The sequence below is a fragment of the Acomys minous genome (assembly GCF_964271855.1).
Source record: "Acomys minous genome assembly, chromosome: 8".
Lineage (NCBI taxonomy): Eukaryota > Metazoa > Chordata > Mammalia > Rodentia > Muridae > Acomys > Acomys minous.
The window spans coordinates 100,580,330-100,598,706 of NC_140489.1; the positions used below are offsets into that span (position 1 = coordinate 100,580,330).

Below are 18,377 nucleotides of genomic sequence, written 5' to 3' on the forward strand. Positions count from 1 at the left end.
ATGTAAAACTAAATAGAGAGGAACTCTGTCTTGTAATATTTATGGATTTTAAGAGTTTTGAGGAATTATTGAATGGTTTAAAATAGGTGAATGACCTTCTTAGATTAAATCTTAAAAAAAAAAATAAGATCGTTACTTATTAGTGAGTGTGTGGGCACATGTGCAAGTGTATATACACATGATGAGGGGTGTGTGCCGCAGGGCAAAGGTCAGGGGACAACTTTGTGAAGCTGGTTCTCTCCTTCCTCATGTGGGTCCTAGGATTGAACTCAAGGTAGTGACAACAAGTACCTTTATCCATTGAACCATCTTGGCAGCCCCTATTTCTGTGCTTTTTCATTTTTAGAGACACAACCTGTTCTTTGTTGTTTATTATTTATTGGTTTTTTAGTTTAAACTTTCTGGTTGTGATATTTTGTAAGTTCACTGTGTGAATGCCTGGTACCCAAGGAGGCCAGTAGAGGGTGCCAGATTCTCTGGAACTGGAGTTACAAATGGTTGAAAACTGCCTTTGTGGGTGAAGGAACTGAACATGTCCCCACACAAATCCCTTCTCTGTAAGAGCATCATTGCTTTTACCTGTTGGGCCATCTCCCCAGCCCCAGATTAAACACAGACCTGCTGTGGTGTAAGATACTATGGCTGAGGCTGGCCTTGAACTCACACTACTCCATCTGCTTCCTAATGCCAGGGTTACAAATGTCTTATCACACCTGCCCTTTTGTGTTGCACGTCCTACTTAATTACATTAAAACTAATGGGATTTAGCAACCAATATTCCATCTAGATTATCTATTGAATATTTTGATTTCAGAAGTATTTCCATCTTTTGGGGGGAGGGGAGCTGTTAAGAGCTACCACACTCTGCCAGCTTGTGCTTTTTTAAAGACAGGGTCTCATGTAGCTCAGACTAGCCTCAAGGTAGTTATGTAGCTGAGGATGACCCTGAACGTCTCATCATCCTGCCTCCAACCCCCACGGCCTCGAGGTGTAGGCATGTTCCACTGTTCCCGGCTTGATGTGGTGCCTGTGGCTGACCCTAGGCTCCTGCCTGTTAGGCAGGCATTCTCATCAGCTGAGCTGCGCTCTCAGCCCCAGGCTTGGGGCCTTTGAAGGATGTTATCTATCCAGTTCTTGGAGTGTTACTCCACTGCTCCTGATTTTGAAAGTAGCCAAAAATAGATTAACAAACTCCTGCCTGTCTTAAACAATTAGAATGCAGGGGCAACTTTGTTTCCATCCTTACTTCTATACTTTCTACTCCCGTATTTTTGAAATAAATCCAAACATTATGCCATTTGGTCTGTAAATACTTCACTATGGATCTGGAAAAGGTGAAGTTACCTATTTTTTAATAGCATAACCACAATACAATTATTACAGTAAAAATTAGCTGTTTATTTACTAATAATATGTAATGTTCAAAATACATATAGTTAGATTTATCAATTTTTCCTTATATCTAATGTGCACCTTTTTATTTTATAAAGGCAACTTTTCTCAGATGCATAGAAAATATTCACTTACGTGTTTCCAAAAGCTGGTTAGAAAACACTTCATAAAATCTATTATCTTACTCATTTTTAGTGTTAGTTCATATTACTGTACAAAAAAAATCTCCAGAACTTCTTTTGTATTACTTTACAAATAACTTTATATTCACTAGCCAATGTTGCCTCCTTCTCTCTTCAATTACACTTTTTTTCTAATAATGAGATTTAATTTCCACATCGAGGCATTTAATCCATTTGACCTTTTTCCTTTTTCTGTTTGCAGGTGTGGTATATAAATCACATTTACTTTTACTCAAATGGCTCAAATGGCTTGCCCTTTGTGCCATCATCATTTACTTACTGCTAGTCATCTCAGTCGGGGTATTACTGCTGCGATAAAACACCATGACCAAAAGCAACTTGGGGAGCAAAGGGTTTGTAGTCTTACAGCATGTAGCCCATCATCCAGGAATTGAGTGAAGGCAAGGCAAAAACCTGGAGGTGGGAACTGATGCAGAGACCATAGAGGAGTGTGCTTGCTGGCTTGTCCCTAGTGTCTTGCTCAGCTTCCTTTCTGGTGCCCTCCAGGACCACCCACCCAGAGGTGGCCCCACCCCCGGTAGGATGGGCCCAGCTGACAACAATCATCAATCAAGAAAATGCACCACAGCCTTGCTGACAGGCCAGGCTGGTGGGAGCATTTTTCTCAGATGAGATTCCCTCTTCCAGATGTCTAGCCTGTGTCAACTTGACATAACAGGATAATAGTCTTTTTGCATAGTTTCGTGGGACTAGAGGGAGAGGAGTCTTGGTCAATACTATAGGTTTTTATGGAAGTCTCTGAACAATTACATCAGAACAGAAATAGACCACGGTCTCAATGAGATTGAAAGTAAGCTTCAGATTATTTTAATTTCTGGAAATTTTTCCTAATACCAACCAGAAACTAATCTCTTCCATGAAAAAGTAGTACCATTCATATCTCCCTTTAAAAAAAAAAAAAGTCACAACGTCTTACCTTCTACTATGAGATTCCAAGCCTTCCAAGAAGCAGGAAACAAGAGAAAAAGAGTTAGAAATACACAGATGCTCGCACGGGCTGCAGTTAGAGGTTGTATGGCAGTTCCTTCATCCCTCCTTGCTTTGTAACAAGAAGTCAACTGGTATGTGAGTTGTTTCCCATTGTAGGCAAAGCATGGCTTCCCTTCCTTTTTTGTGTCCTCGGTTTTCTGAAGTCTAACCGTGGTGAGGCTTGGTGTGGATTTTATTGTGCATACCTCACTTGCCTTCTTGAATCTGTTGGTGTCTGATACTCTCTGGCAGGGAGAGCTGGCCTTCCTGTTGTAGCCTGAGCAGTGCTGCAAACTAGGCTTCCGTGTGACCTGTGCTGGCAGGGGTGGAATGGGGACCACAGAGCCCCCCAACTCTACCCACACCCAATGTTTTTGTGTTTGGCTAAGTAAAATAGCTCGTGTCTGATTGTCTTGTTCCTGATTGTTTGGCAAGGGTGAGCAGGGTTTGGTTTGGTTTTGGTTGCTTGGTTAGTTGGTGTTTTTAGGGAGGTCTTGGCTTCTAGGTGTTCTAGGCTGCCAACTTCTTTGCGTCCAATTCTATCATATACAAAGTACAAGAGAAAACCCATAAATCTTTCATGTGATTTTTCTTGGCTCGTGAGATCCATACATGGTCTGTCTTCAGTTTTCTTATGTGTGTGGTAAATATGTTCAAGGCTTTTAGTTTTACTTGGAAAAATAGGAAAAGGTACTATATTTTTCAGACCATAAGATGCATTCCCCCCCCCAAAAAAAGTGGGGGTAAATTAGGCTGCATCTTATGGTCCAATTGCTGTCTATTGGGCATCAACAAAGAGGTCACTTACCTATGTCTTCAGTGTGCCAGCCGAGGAAAGTGAGAAGGGTTCAATGTGTCCAAGGGAGCAGGAAGAGGGTGAGCAATATTGCTGTCAAAATCCCTTCTCACACAGAGCTTGGTCTCCTCACCTCACCCCCCCCCCCCATTGTGCTGATCTAAGATGAATGCCAATCTTAGCCTGCCGGGTAAGCAGGTGCATGTCAGCTTGCTGCAGGGAGCAGGGCAGGGGCAGTGTAGTAAAATGTGCAGCAGTAAGGAAGCTCTGGCTACCATTTGTCCCTCCTTGACTGCAGTGGAGCCACATTGCTATGCAGAAATAGTTACTGGGCATATGGGAGAAGACAGAATTGTTCATTCTGCATATGTGAGAAGACAGATGGATTGAAAAAGTGTGGTCCAAACGTCCTGGAGGGCTTCTGAAAAACATCTGCTTTATTAGTGCTTGACCAGTTCAGAGCACATATTAGCGAAACAACAAAAAACAGATTTAAAGAGGTGAAGACTCATCTAGCTATAATTCCCGGGAGCCTTACCAGCCACTTGCAACCTCTTGATGTTTCAATCAACAAACCCTTTAAAGTCTTTATGAGAGAAGAGTGGAACGAATGGCTGGCTGCTGGGAATCATGACCTGACTCCAACAGGACGAATGAAGAGGCCCGCTGTCACTCAAGTGTGTGATGGGTTATAACATCATGGCAGTCAGCGAAGGAGGAAACCGTTATATAATCATTCAAAAAATGTGCCATTATCAATGCCTTAGATGGAACTGAAGATAATATCATAAACGAAGATAGCAAAGAACGTGATGCAGGTGATTGTCAGCAACTGAGCTTCCTAAATCCTGACACTTCACGATGCTGGGTGTTTGGGGTTTCCAGAAAACTAGAAAAGTGCTTGAGTCCCTTAAGTCTTTCCTCCTGTTTAGTTAACACTGTTTAATATTACCATATTTTGTTATATTTTAATAAATATTTTATTATACTAGTACTAATTTGGTTCAGAATATGTTTTTCTTGTTTTACTGCTCTAAAAACTGGGTGCATCTTATAGTCCAAAAAATACAGTACCTGCTTTCCAGAGGTGGAACTAAGCATGTGTGTGTGTGTGTGTGTGTGCGCGCGCGCACGTGTGTGTGTGTGTGTGTGTGTGTGTGTGTGTGTGTGTGTGGTGGGGGCAAACCCAGGACATCATACGCTAGGCCAGCACTTTACCCCAGAACACTACTGCCAACTCAAGTATTTTCAATTACTTTGTTTTCGTTTTAATTATAACTAAATTTCTCTCTGTATATATGTTGATTGGGTAGCATTTTGTTCCTGCAGCTCATTTTTTAGGACTTTAATTTTTTTTAATGAAAATTTACATTTACATTTCCAGATTAATCTCTTACTTTTAAGAATTGTTTTGTATTAAGAGTAATATTTCTGCAATGTATATTTTATTAAAATGTACATATAAGTTCTCTGGTTTTGCTTGCTTCAAGAAAAATGTAAATTGTACGTTAGTTACACTTTTGTGTATAGTGCTGGGGTGTTCAACCAGTTACAAATGACTTAATGAATCCAGAATGGTACTTTATTTTATGTCTGCTTACTATTTTCTATATTGGATTGCATCAGCTTTAGGTGACTAATTCAAGTAGACTCATCTGACTGTCATTCTTTTCCTAATTTCAGGTTCTCTTTATGGCTGTGTCAGAGAATGGATTAATCTCCTATTATTTGCTGTATACTCCTGTATCAGATTTAGAAATAAACAGGGTAAGTTTAACGTCATCTCAAATAGTACCTGGATTTTGGCCTGTCCTGGGCCATGCAACAAGGTAGATACTAGAAAGAATGCATCTGCTGTTGCCTTTTGGCTGCCTTCGGCGGGGCTCAATTTCCACCGGATCAGGGACCTCTGTGATGGTATTCTTAAAAATATAATCTTTTCACAAGCATTCACATGTGCAGTCAGATTTGGACCTTCTCAGTAAACACATGCGTGCATGAATACACACACAGGCAACCATAAATAAAAATATAAAGGTAAACCTATCTTTAAAATAAAATAGTGTATAACTTCTTTAGTTATGAAATGTGTGACTGGAATTTAAAGATTTTTCCCAAATTGTAAAAATTCCCTCAAAAAACATCAGCATTTCTTGAAGTTCTTACCATGTGATATAAAATTGGCCCCTAATAAAAGTTCCAGCTTTTTCTCACTGTCAGTAAGTGACCGTTCCTGTTTCACCACACTGTCACAACCAAGTGCACTGCTACTACAGGCACACAGATATCAAATGATCGAATTTGGTTCCTAATGTCTGAAAAGAGGAAGATTTTATAGAAATCTTTTACAAAACAGTGGACAAGAATGACATAAGCTCGGCGTGGGGCATGTGCAGTTCTGGCGCTCGCGAGGCTGATCCAGGTGTCTCTGTGAGGGCAAGACCAGTCTGCTCTACATAGTGAGTTCCAGGCCAGCCCTAGGGTTGTATAGTAAGGTCCTCCTGGAGGGAAGGGAGGGAGAGAGGGAGGGAGGGAGGGAGGGAAGGAAGGGATGACACAGACAACTTTATAAAAAATAATACATTTTGATCATGTTTTTCCCCTTTCCCAACTCCTCCCCGATCCTCCCCTACCCACCTAACTTTATGTTCTTCCTCTCTTTACAAAAAAGGAAAGAAACCAAAAAACCCCACAAAAATGGTCAAAACAAGCAGACAAAAGACCATTAAGCTTTTCTTAAAAAGTCAAAACAAAGCAAAATGAAACAAAAAGTTCCCAGAGATACAGTTGTTTCTTTTGTGTTAGCTAACTACTCATAGGCATGGGGCCTGCGGGTGACGGATGATTGATAGACCTGTGACACCCATTGGCGAAAGCTGGCTTTCCCTTTGTTAGTGGGTATCAGTCGTAGGTAGCTTCTGACTGGGGTGGCACCCTGTGTCTACTTCCCTTCTCAGCACTCGCTGTCTTTACCTGTGCAAGTATTGTGTGTGTGTGTGTGTGTGTGTGTGTGTGTGTGTGTGTGTGTGTGTGTGTGTGCGTGTGTGTCCTTTTAATTAATGTTCTAGGTACCATGTCTGACCAAAACTCATCTATCACTCAGAAAGCAACTTTGTGTTCTTAATTTGTTTCTACCTGTAAGTATCTCTGTTACAAATCAAATTCGGCAGTCTCCTCACAGAATTATTAGTTGGGTTCATAAGGTATGACATAAGTGATTGCATCACCATTGGGGAGGATTACTCCTGGTTGAGGCAAAGATGCTAAAACTGTGGGGCTGAGACATCAAGAGCCCTGACAGCCTGTCTGAGAATCACAGTGTTGAAGCCTTGTCTTGTTACTCTTAGCTTCATTTCCCAAGAAATCTCAAATTATTATTCCCTCTTACTTTTGAATTTTATATTGTTTTGAAGTAGTGACCTTAGTTACTAACTAGTAGAGGCTCCTCGGGAGCTTTAGTAACACAGTCAGCCTCCCAACTGGGAGCAATGCCATCTAGATAAAGGTGTAAGACTAGAGCCGCCCCGTAACTTAGTTCTTTCAGTACTGAACCCTTCACATCAAGTCAAATTTTCTTTGTTGAAGCTAAAATTTTCACTTAAGTCAGTCTCCTTCAGAGACTGGAAGGCGGGGTTCCCACTACCTGCCCTTCCCCTAGGCCGCTCTGTCTCTAGCCTTTTCTTTTCTTTGTCTCTATTCCTTGTCATCTTTTTCTAAGTAAGTGATAGGAATAATTGGCATTCAGGGCTCAGATAGGATGTAATGGCTTTGGATTAGTGGTGAGAAAGAAATGAAATAGAACTAAAAGTTTGATATAGGGCATCATGCGTCTGTTTGCCAAGACCACGAGTCAAGGACTTCAGTGCTTATCAGAAGGCCAGAGTAAGTGATTTCTAGAGAGCTTGGCAGTTAGCATTGCCTTAATGGATGGTACTGTTAACAAAGGAGAGGAAGCCTAAGTGTCAGTAAGCATATTGTAAAATTTAAATCCTATGTAAACTTTTGGCTGTGTCACATTCCCACTTATATTGTGCTTGTATTTGTCAACATTCTGAGAAACTTAAGGAAACTGATCATTTTAAAGAGTTTTCTATTTTGAAACTTTGCCTCCTTAGTATATAGTTGATTTTTACATGTCTTGTTTTGCTTTAAATGATCTAGACCAGTAGTTTGCAAACTAATTTATGAAGCGAAACTGGATTTTGCAGCCTGTGTCTTACAAGTAAAGTTTTATTGAGCCACAGTGCCCATTAGTTTATATACAGACTGTGACTGCTTTCACATCCGGATAGCAGAACTGAGCTCTTGTACTCTGCAACCTATGAAACATAAAGTATTTATTAGTTGGCTCTTTACAGAAAAGACCCACATTTGTTCTAGAGCAGTGACTCTCACCCTTCCTAATACTGTGACCCTTTAACACCCAGCCATTACATTAACTTCATTGCTACTTCATAACTGTGGTTTTTCTACTGGTTGGAATTGCAATGTAAATATCTGTGTTTTCTGCTTGTCTTAGGGGACCCACTGTTGAGAACTGATGCTCTAGGTCGGTTATATCAGGGGTGGTGATAATTAGACGAAAGTGCATGCTTAGTATGATAGCTGCTGTTGAATTGCTGTGTCAGATGCCAGGGGGAAGAGACCTGTGATGGGGGAATTATTTATTCGCCTCAGTGTTTCACAAGATTTAGTACATGGCTGCTTGTGCAGCACCTCAAGGTAAACAGTAAACAGGAAGGGCCACGGGCATGATACTCACTTCAGAGACAGGTCCCCAGGGTCCCACTTCTTCCAAAAGGCCCAGCCTGCTACAGTGTCTACCACCTCCCAGTCGTCTGCACCAACTTTGAATCCATCAGTAAATTAATCCACTCGTCATGTCAGAGCCTGCCCAGTTTCGTGTCCTCTGGAAGCCCCTTGCAGATACACCCAGAACTGTGCTTTATCCCCTGCCTCTCTCAGTCTAATGATACTGACAGTTGAGATGAGCTATCTCCCTGAGATTGTATCCTTGTGGGCCTTAGGGTAGCAGAAGCATAGGAGGAGGATGCTGGGAAATTGACAGAGACAAATGTGTCCTCTGGGCCTTTATTCTGTTTAAACTCAGATTACAAAGAGAAACTCTCAAGTGCACATTTTGCCTCTTTCTATTTCTGCATGTGTTTAAGTTCATGTTCTCAGGAGGATTTGCTCTGAATCTGTTACTAAGTGACCCTGGAGTTCATAGTGCTCCAACGGCCTCATTTTAGGGATGGAAAAAATTGAGGTCCTTTGAAATTGTCATATACCTGGAGCCACAGAAGCAGACTAGTGGTAATTCCCACTTTCCCAGAGGAAAGTGCTGGGTTTGGTAGTTTCTTTTCTTATTTTAAAATATGTTTACTGTGATGCATACAGGCATTTACATATGAAGTCATGCGTAGTCTATATTTACTTCTAAATACTACTTAGAAAAGTAAGGAAACAGCCGAAGAGAGAAAAAAAAAAACTTAAACCTAGACTGTAAAGTAACTCTGCTACTAATACTTTCGAAATGGCTACTTTTTAACAAACAGGAGTATGAGTGGGAATATGCACTTGGATTGTAGGGTTACTGTAAAGTAAGATCTAGAGATGCTTTTCCTTTCCCAAGCCCTTTACAGAGTGTAGTTCAGGTGAAGGAAGTGTTCAAAGAAACAAAGCACTGTACCCGCGATTCCTAAGGAATTTCTCAGTGCAGCATTGAACCAGAGTTCACATTGCTGTTAGAAGGCTCGATAACTATGCTTAAATGTTTTCCTTTTGTGAAAAGAACAAATTGTAGTTTGTATTTTATAACAAACATACTCGATTTCTGATTTCATAACTTAATAAAAGACCCACTAAGAAAATTACATGTATTTTCACTAAAAAAGAGACAAAAGAAACACACCAGAAATTTTAGCCAATTTCCTCTTATATTCCTGGCAAGGTTATTGCTATCACAATTGAGGCAGAGCTTTTATTTTCCTCAAGATTCAGTATTAGAAAGGCCTCTCCCTTTATTGCATCAGAAAATAATTACAGAATTTCTTCTTGCTGCTTCCCTGGGGACCCATTTTAGACAAGAGAAATCCTAAGAGAAGCTTGCGCAAAAGATGTGTACTGAAACTAGGCTATACAAGCCGATACTGACGCTTCTCGGGCCTCTTCTGAAGATAATTTAGAAAGCCTTAACCCCAGTATATTTGCTTCTAATTAGACTCTAAAGAATTATGTAATTAATCTTCCTTTTCAACTACAGGAACTCAGAGATTTTTATTTTCTTTCCTTCTGCATTTGAAAAGTGTCTTCATTTTTTCATAGAAATATAATGGAAATTCATATTCTACCTTAACATACTCAACTTATCTTAATTATAAATTAGGATGTAATAAGACTGTGTTCCAATTTTAATGTGCATGATTGATATTTAATCTTTCAGAAGCGTAAACCATTGTCATAACTTAATTATTCTTGTTAGTTTTGTATTTTTATTCAAGTTCTGTCTTCAATTAGATTCCCCACATGAAAAGAATAGAATTGACCTAATGTTTTGTTTTAAACATGAAATTCTAAATAAGTATTTTCACCATTGTTGGCTCATTAGAATAGAAAGTGACATTATAGAATCGTAATAGTCTGGTTATCACACATCTGAACCTTTGATTTACTATAATAGTTTAATTAGCTAAGTTGCATCTTTGATTATTTCTATTCTGAAACCCTTAAGATTGGATGTGTTAGATTCTTAGATTTTACATATACACAATAAGATATGAATGTATACACTATGAATTGAAGCACAAAATTTATTTATATTTCATATATTATCTCACACTAAAGCCTGAAGATAATGTTGTGCAGTATCTTTACAGCAACGTCATTTAGACCAAGACTCATCCCAGGTCCAGGTGTGGCACTTCCTGCTTGTGGTGTCACGTGGTTGCTGGAAGAGCTCGAGAGTTGAAGCATCAGATTTCAGATTTACATGTTAGAGATACTCAACTTGTAACACTGCTTAGTCCTTGTGAATCTTGGTTCTCTTCCATGCCCGTAAAAATAATATGTTCCAGTAAGGTATGGTGACATATGCCTGCAATCCCAACTTTGGAGGTGGAAACAGGATTTGAGTTCAGCCTGGACAATTTAGGGAGTCCTTGTATCAAAATAACAGTTTTTAAATGGTGAGGGTATAGCTTAGTGTTTGAGTGCTTTTCTTACATGCATAAAGCACTGGGCTCAGTCCCAGTGCTGCTTTGTTTTGAAACTTATTAACACACTTCCAATTTGCTGAATTCTATTACAATTACAGACCATAAATCCATAACAAGGTTCATGAACCTTTTCAGACATCATTAAACTCTCCTGGTAATTTTCACAAAAGTTTGCTCCTCTGGGAATTCTGTTGAGGTAAAATGTCTCTGGCCTTTATTGAGTTTCATAGCTAACCGTCACCAGACAAAGTCAAAGCCATAGATGTGGGCCTCTGAAGCATCATATCCCTTCCAAAAGAATATCCAAAGCAGATTTGTTTTCTTTTTCTAAAGTCATATGATCATAGAATTTAGAGCAGTCTACCTCCATTTTCACATTTGAGGAGATGGAGACCCCTGTAAGTTAAATATATTGAGACTTAATCATTGTTAAATTATTACTTATTAGGGAACCCACTAATAGCAGTAACCTGTAACATCCTGGTTGATTATATTAGTGTCTTTTTATCCTTCCACGCCCTGCAGAGGTATTATTGAACTTTTAGCATCGTAAGAAGTTGTCGGTACCTGAGTACAAAGTGTTGCTGGGCGCAGTAGAGTCTCTAATCTTGCCTCAATTGTGTCATAAAGTGACAGAATGGTATGATGTGTCCTAGAGGATGAGCATGTGGAGGCCCCTGTGTGTGGGCGGTGTCCATGTTGAAGGAAGCTTTTAAAAACATGGTTGTGAGATTTCATTTACACATAAGGAATTCAGGTGTGCAAGCATTTCACTGACTCCCTTAACAAATACTGACTGTGTGCATGCAATTACGATGTTGGTGTTACTGGCTGAGAAGGACTGTGTATCTGGGTATGTAGTTCAGTGTGGAGCCCTTACATAGCTCCTTCTGCCTCCTGTGTTTGTTCCCAGCACAGCATATACTGTGCACTCACACAAAAGGAAGTTTTGTAGAAAATGATAAGCAAACACTGTACTCTAGAGCAACTTTTATAACAAACGTCGTGAACCCACAGACTTTCGGGAAGCTAGGAAATCTCACGAAATACAAGGCCAGTGGCTACTAAACATTTTGGTTTGGTTGCCATTGACTACTTTCTGATTTCAGTTGAACTCTTAAGTTCAGCCTGTTAGTCTTTTAATGTTTTGATTTGGAGATTGTATTTTATATTGTGAGCTTACATCCTGGATTTTTACATCTGGTGATATATGAGAATATAGTTATAAGTTAAAATATAGCAAATTGACTCAAAGGAATCTTAAATGAACTTGAATTTTAATCATTGTTCATACTTAGAATGATTTTGAAATCATTTGAATGTGGTATTTCATACAACTAAATGTTGTTGCCGTTTTATAATACTCATCTTACATGCACGCTGCAAACACTAGCTGAGAGCTTGCGTGTGTTCTCAGTCTCAGGTAATCTGTTAGTTTTTGCAGCTAGAACAGGAGTCTTCAGCATCCTAAGTCCTACTTGACAATTCTTCAGCCACTTCAGCTCATGCAAAGAAATAGCCCAGAAGAAATAGTCACAATATTCTATTTATAGTTTTACATACTGTGCTTTCATTTGTATTTTACTTTATACATCCAGTGTATGCAATTTGTTCCAAGGGTCAGTATATGATGAACAATGTTCTAGAAAGAACTATAAGAAATTGGATTCCATTGGTGTGGGACTCTCAGTTATATGTCTCTGTTCCATGAACAGAAGCCTAAGCTTATAACTGTAATGATATTTATCATATAATTTTAGTTATCTGTATCTCGATGCTTTCCCAAGTCCTTAAAGAATAGTAACATTGAAATCAATACCAGTTCTCAAATATTTTTAAAATGATTGAGCCAGTTGAAGGGCTGGGTCTTCTCTAGTTGCTCTAAAAGAGTTTAAACTCTGCATACTGTAGAAAATGAAAATCCATTCTCTATCTGTCTGTCTGCCTGCCTACCTGCCTGTCTGTCTGTCTGCCTGTCTGTCTATCTGTGGGTCTCTGTCTTACCCCAGCCCTGCAGACCACTGTGGGCAGTGCCACCCCTGGTCCTGGGAGGTATAAGGTAGCTGATGAGAGTGAGCCAGTAAACAGCATTCTTCCGTGGTCTCTGCTTCAGTTCCTGCCTCCAAACTCCCGCCTTCAGTTCCTGCCTTTCCTTCTCCCAATGCTATTTAACAACCTGTAAGCCAAGATAAATTCTTTCCTCCCCATGTTAGTTTTGGTCATTGTTTTATTATAGCAGCAGAAAGCAAACTAAAGCAGGCAGCACAGATGATACATATCCGTTAGTCCTAACTATTAGTATTCCTATTGTTAGTACTTAATTCTGGAATTAAGAAGTTGATTCCAAGTTCTTCATATATATGTCTTTATTCCTCACAGTACTCTGTAGCTACCACTATCCAACTTTATAAACTAGCACAGAGGAAACAAATTACCCCAGATCACCTCGTTAGCAGGTGGCAGAATTGTACTGAACTGTCTTCAGATTCCAGAGCAAGTAATCTTCACTCTTATCTCTGTGCTTTCCAGATAATTCACCAAGTTATTTTATTGCTCTCTAACACTGTAGAGTGCAGCAAAGAAGAGAAACCTGAGTCATTACGTACATGTTCATGTTGATGCAGTGCAGACAGTGGGAAAGCGGAGTGACAGTGGAGAGAGAGATGGTTGCAACGCATAAGTCGGTTTGGGTGTAAATCTATCTTTTCTGAGCTGATCCTTTCATTAGTAAAGGAGGATAATTATTTTTACTTATAATTTTTTTGGGGTTTTGAAGAAATACAATTGAATAGAACCTGAATACATGTCTGGGAATATTGTAGGTTGTTAGTGTCTGACTTGCGTGTAACACGGTGTACTAACCTTTGGGGAGCAGAAGGAGCCCTGGCCTGGTTGTCGTGGCTGATGTGCCGCTGGAGGCTGATGCTGGTGCTTCTGGAATCTGCTTGGTGCCAAGCACTGTTGTAAGCTTCAGCCACATTTAGAAGACCACATAGACAATTACGTTACTAGATGCTTTTCTGTTTGTTTTTGTTTTTCAAGATGGAGTTTCTCCCTGTAGCCTTGGCTGTTTTGGACCAGCTTTGTAGACTAGGCTGGTCTCAAATTCACAGCGATCCACCGCCTCTGCCTCCCGAGTGCTGGGATTACAGGCGTGCACCACCGCTCCGGACTGTGCTGTGAGGACACATCAGAGGGCTAATCATCCAGCAGTGCTAGACGAGGAGTCAGTTTCCTGAGGAAGGGTGAGAATGTGAGGTTAGGATGTGGATCCAGAGAGAAGCAAAACCAAAACGGGGAACATTTGTCATCGCAGTTATCTACTGTGACACATCAGGGACTCTGGGAAAGCACATCTTTAGCAGGTTGTGTTGGAGTATTAAGAGCTTGACTTTAGGCTTGGGCTTTATGAAAGCAGTTTTCTAAAGAAAATGAAAATGACTATTTACATAAACATTGCATTTTTCTGTTAAATGCCGTCTTTTGGAATCTGCTTGCATCTTGTTGGGATATTGTATTATATGTCTCGGGGAAAGAGGGTAAGAAAGAAAAGTAAGCTATCTTCAGAGGGTGACAGCGGCCAGTCGTTCACTGGGTGAATAACGCCCCTTCTTCACAGGTGACGAAATCACTTAAGTGTCTCCGGACATGGTTTTAATCTGGTGTAGTTTACTCCTGTGTACACATGCATGTGTATAGTTTACTCCTGTGTACACATGCATATGTATAGTTTACTGCTGTGTACACATGCATATGTTAAGATTCCTTTCCATCTTTCCATCTTTCTTTAATACTTTTTCCCAGTAAAATAGCATGTTTAAAACCTTACAAAGACAGCAACTTATGTCTAAACAGGGATGAGAAAAGAAAGAATGAAGAATTTGCTTGTTCTTCCAGCTTGTGTTGTCTTTCCCTACAAATGTCACAGCGTTTCTGGAGTACAGGAAATGCGTTCTCCTTTCTTTGTTGTGTTGTGTACTACACGGCAGCTTCAGTGTTAGTGATCCCTTCCGTGTTAGTTTGTAAATCCCCTTCCTTATAAGTTGGCTACACATATCTCCTTAGATGTCCTGTTGCCACCTCATAATTAATGTGTACATAATTGAATTCATTAGCCTTCCCTCAGACATCTGTTATCTGCCATATGCCCAGGCTTGGCTAACTGACATTAATGAGCCTCCCATGCCAGGAACCTTGGTATTTCCAGGAGTGTAAACAGTTTCAGCCAGAAGATGCCTTATCACAATGTTGTTGGGTTATATTTTATTTTATTTTATTTTATTCTATTCTATTTTATTTTATTTTACATGGATGACTGTTTTGTCTGCAGGTATGTGCCCCACTTGTGTGCCTGGTACCTACAGAGGTCAGAAGAGCTATCAGATGCCCTGGCACTAGAGTTGTGGCTGGTTGTGAGCCACCAAATGGGCTTTGGGAAATGACTGTGGGTCCTCTCGAGAGTAACAAGTGCTCTTAACTGCTGAGGCAGCTCTCTGGCCCCATAAAGTTAAAACAAAATGGAGCAAAACTGAGCCCTATACATGATTTCATGAATATGTGCACCATAGTTTTATAATCATTAAAACTACTGTATCTGTCTGTGTATCTAGACCATCTTTATCTAGAACAGTGCAGCTACTTGGTGAATTCTAGGTAGTGCAGTACGATTTTATTTAGTCCTCTCCATTCACCTGCATGCTCTAACAGTATGCGATAAACATAAATAGCATTTGTAGTCTGCACATGCTGGCAGCTAACTTCTTTTTTCTTCCCAGTTCTTGGTGTCCGATGTCTTGTTCACCCAACTATTGTTGCTCATTGTATCTGGGTTGTTCTGTGATCACAACTTGGCATTGCTCAGCTGCCAGGCCCATGTTTAGAAATCATGGCTGGTGGAGTTCTTCCTCTGCTTAACTTTCCAGTTAAGTTGCTTCATAGTTAATCACCCAAGGCATCAAGAGGGAACATGAGTGTTTGTCCTTACTGTCCAGACTTCCAGCCAGCTGGACGTTAGCTAGGAGTTCATATTTTCCAATCTTAACAAATAAATTTTTCTCTCCTGTAGTACTTGTACTGGCGTTTTAACTCAAAGCCTTGCACATAGCCAGCAAATGTGATGTAATTGAGGTACATCCCCAGTACTTAAGTCAGTTTTTACCAGAGCACAGAAGTAGGCCAGATTTGGAGAGGGGCAGAGGACAGCAGTGGAGGAAGAGAGAGGGAGGAAATTACACTTCTGTTCTGCCTCCCTATGTGTCGTGACTGTGCCTGTAGTGGGGTACTTGTTGGTTTGCTTTGCTTTCCTTTCCTTTTCTTTTCCTATCCCTTTCTTTCTTTCTTTCTTTCTTTCTTTCTTTCTTTCTTTCTTTCTTTCTTTCTTTCTTTCTTTCTTTCTTTCTTTCTCCTTTGAGATAGAGTTTCTCTGTGCAGCCTTCCCTGTCCTGGAGTCACTTTGTGGACCAGGCTGGCCTCGAACTCACAGCGATCCGCCTGCCTCAGCCTCCCCGCATGCTGCAATTACAGGTGTGCTCCACCACGCCTGGCTTCTTGCTTTTCTTATGCCTCCTCTATTCTATGGACAATTTCTTGGTTTTCTTAAGAATTTAGTAAGAACAAATAGCCAAATAATGAAGCCTGTCATGCAAGTAGACCCAGAATGTAATTATACTTGCAAATTTTTCATGCTTTCAGGGAATTTGTAGTATATTCCAGATGGTCAAATAGCAAAACATAGATTTTTTTTTCTGTCTTTTCATTTGTGATTAAGAATTTGATGTTACGTACTACTTATATTACGTTAACTGTTTTAGTGAACTTAAATCCGAGAAGAATTTAGACATGTGTTTTAAACTGTTCTATGGCCAATGTTTTAACAAGAGTCTTTAATAAATTATTTGTCCCTATTAATTGTTTAATTATGTCAACTTAAGCATCATTCAAATAAGCCAATTGATTGTTCCTTTATGAATGGTGTCCTAAATTTATTCTTGTCAAGTATTCTAGACTTAAAGTTATATGGTAAACCTTCTTGAAAAAGAGTGATTTTCCAAACTGTTGAGTTTTTGTATGTGTTTGTTTGTTGTTTGTTTTTACCTTTTCCAAGTACTAATATGGCCTTAGACTCAAAATCGGTAAAGCAATGTACTTTCAAATTTAATGGTAATAGTAGTGATGGCTTTTCCTTGATCCATTAATCCTGACTTTACTGCCCCTCTGATCTTCCACCGGCTCTCATTTCAAGAGTTAGCTTACCAAAGATCTAGCTTGTGAACCCAGCACAGGAGAGAGTTAAAGAATCATGGCGTTCCAGATCCAGAATTCAGATCTACTCAGAACTATTTTCCTTTTTAAGGTGTTTTAATATTTATTTTTATTATTTTAAATTGTGTATATGTATTTACACACATGAGTTAAGGTGTTGGGTACCCCAGAGCCTGTAGTTACAGATGGCAGTCAGCTACCTGATGTGGGTGCTGGAACCTCGCTTGGGTCCTCTAGAAGAGAAGTACATGCTATTAAGTGCTGAGCATCACTCCAGGCCTTGCCTTCCCTATGAGAGCAATTCCACTTAACCACTGTGTGCATGCATGTGTTTGTGTGTGTGTGTGTATGTATGTGTAGCAAATTTTATATAATTTAGTTCATTTAGCTTATACAACAAATACCATGTTCAAGGTTTTAACAGGAAATGTGTTTGTGGATATTAATAACACAGTGGAACAATTAGTTCTTGTTTTATTTTACATTTTTGTTTTTAAACATTTATTTTGATTTTATTTGTATGACTGTTTGCCTGAATTTACATGTACCATGTGCATGTAGGAAGCAAGAAGAGAGGGCGGGGTGTTGGGATCTCTTGACCTGGAACCATGGATGACTTCTAGCCATCGTGTGGTGCTGGGGCTGAGCCTGAGCTGACCCTGAGCGACTGTTCTTAGCTGCTGACCCTGAGCGAGCGTTCTTAGCTGCTGACCCTGAGCGAGCGTTCTTAGCTGCTGACCCTGAGCGAGCGTTCTTAGCTGCTGACCCCAGCTGCTTGACCCTGAGCGACTGTTCTTAGCTGCTGACCCTGAGCGAGCGTTCTTAGCTGCTGACCCTGAGCGAGCGTTCTTAGCTGCTGACCCCAGCTGCTTGACCCTGAGCGACTGTTCTTAGCTGCTGACCCCAGCTGCTGACCCTAAGCGAGTGTTCTTAGCTGCTGACCCTAAGCGAGTGTTCTTAGCTGCTGACCCTGAGCGAGCATTCTTAGCTGCTGACCCTGAGCGAGTGTTCTTAGCTGCTGACCCTGAGCGAGCGTTCTCAGCTGCTGACCCTGAGCGAGCGTTGTCAGCTGCTGACCCTGAGCGAGCGTTGTCAGCTGCTGACCCTGAGCGAGTGTTCTCAGCTGCTGACCCTGAGCGAGCATTCTTAGCTGCTGACCCTGAGCGAGCATTCTTAGCTGCTGACCCTGAGTGACTGTTCTCAGCTGCTGACCTTGAGCGAGTGTTCTTAGCTGCTGACCCTGAGCGACTGTTCTTAGCTGCTGACCCTGAGCGAGCATTCTTAGCTGCTGACCCTGAGCGAGTGTTCTTAGCTGCTGACCCTGAGCGAGTGTTCTCAGCTGCTGACCCTGAGTGACTGTTCTTAGCTGCTGACCCTGAGCGACTGTTCTCAGCTGCTGACCTTGAGCGAGTGTTCTCAGCTGCTGACCCTGAGCGAGCGTTCTTAGCTGCTGACCCTGAGCGAGCGTTCTTAGCTGCTGACCCTGAGCGAGCGTTCTTAGCTGCTGACCCTGAGCGAGTGTTCTTAGCTGCTGACCCT

At 40.7% G+C, this 18,377-nt stretch overlaps 1 protein-coding gene across 7 annotated transcripts in view; it reads left to right on the plus strand.

Annotated features, from left to right (window-relative positions):
- Positions 1-18,377, plus strand: part of NCOA1 (nuclear receptor coactivator 1) — a 220,557-nt gene that overhangs the window by 92,906 nt on the left and 109,274 nt on the right. For 6 of the 7 annotated variants that reach the window (XM_084793407.1, XM_084793411.1, XM_084793408.1 and 3 more), the window contains one exon: positions 5,044-5,127. The exons of the other annotated variant lie outside the window; for it this stretch is intronic. The gene's annotated coding sequence lies outside the window, so the exon portion shown is untranslated. The remainder of the gene's footprint in view (positions 1-5,043; positions 5,128-18,377) is intronic. 7 annotated transcript variants of the gene reach the window in all.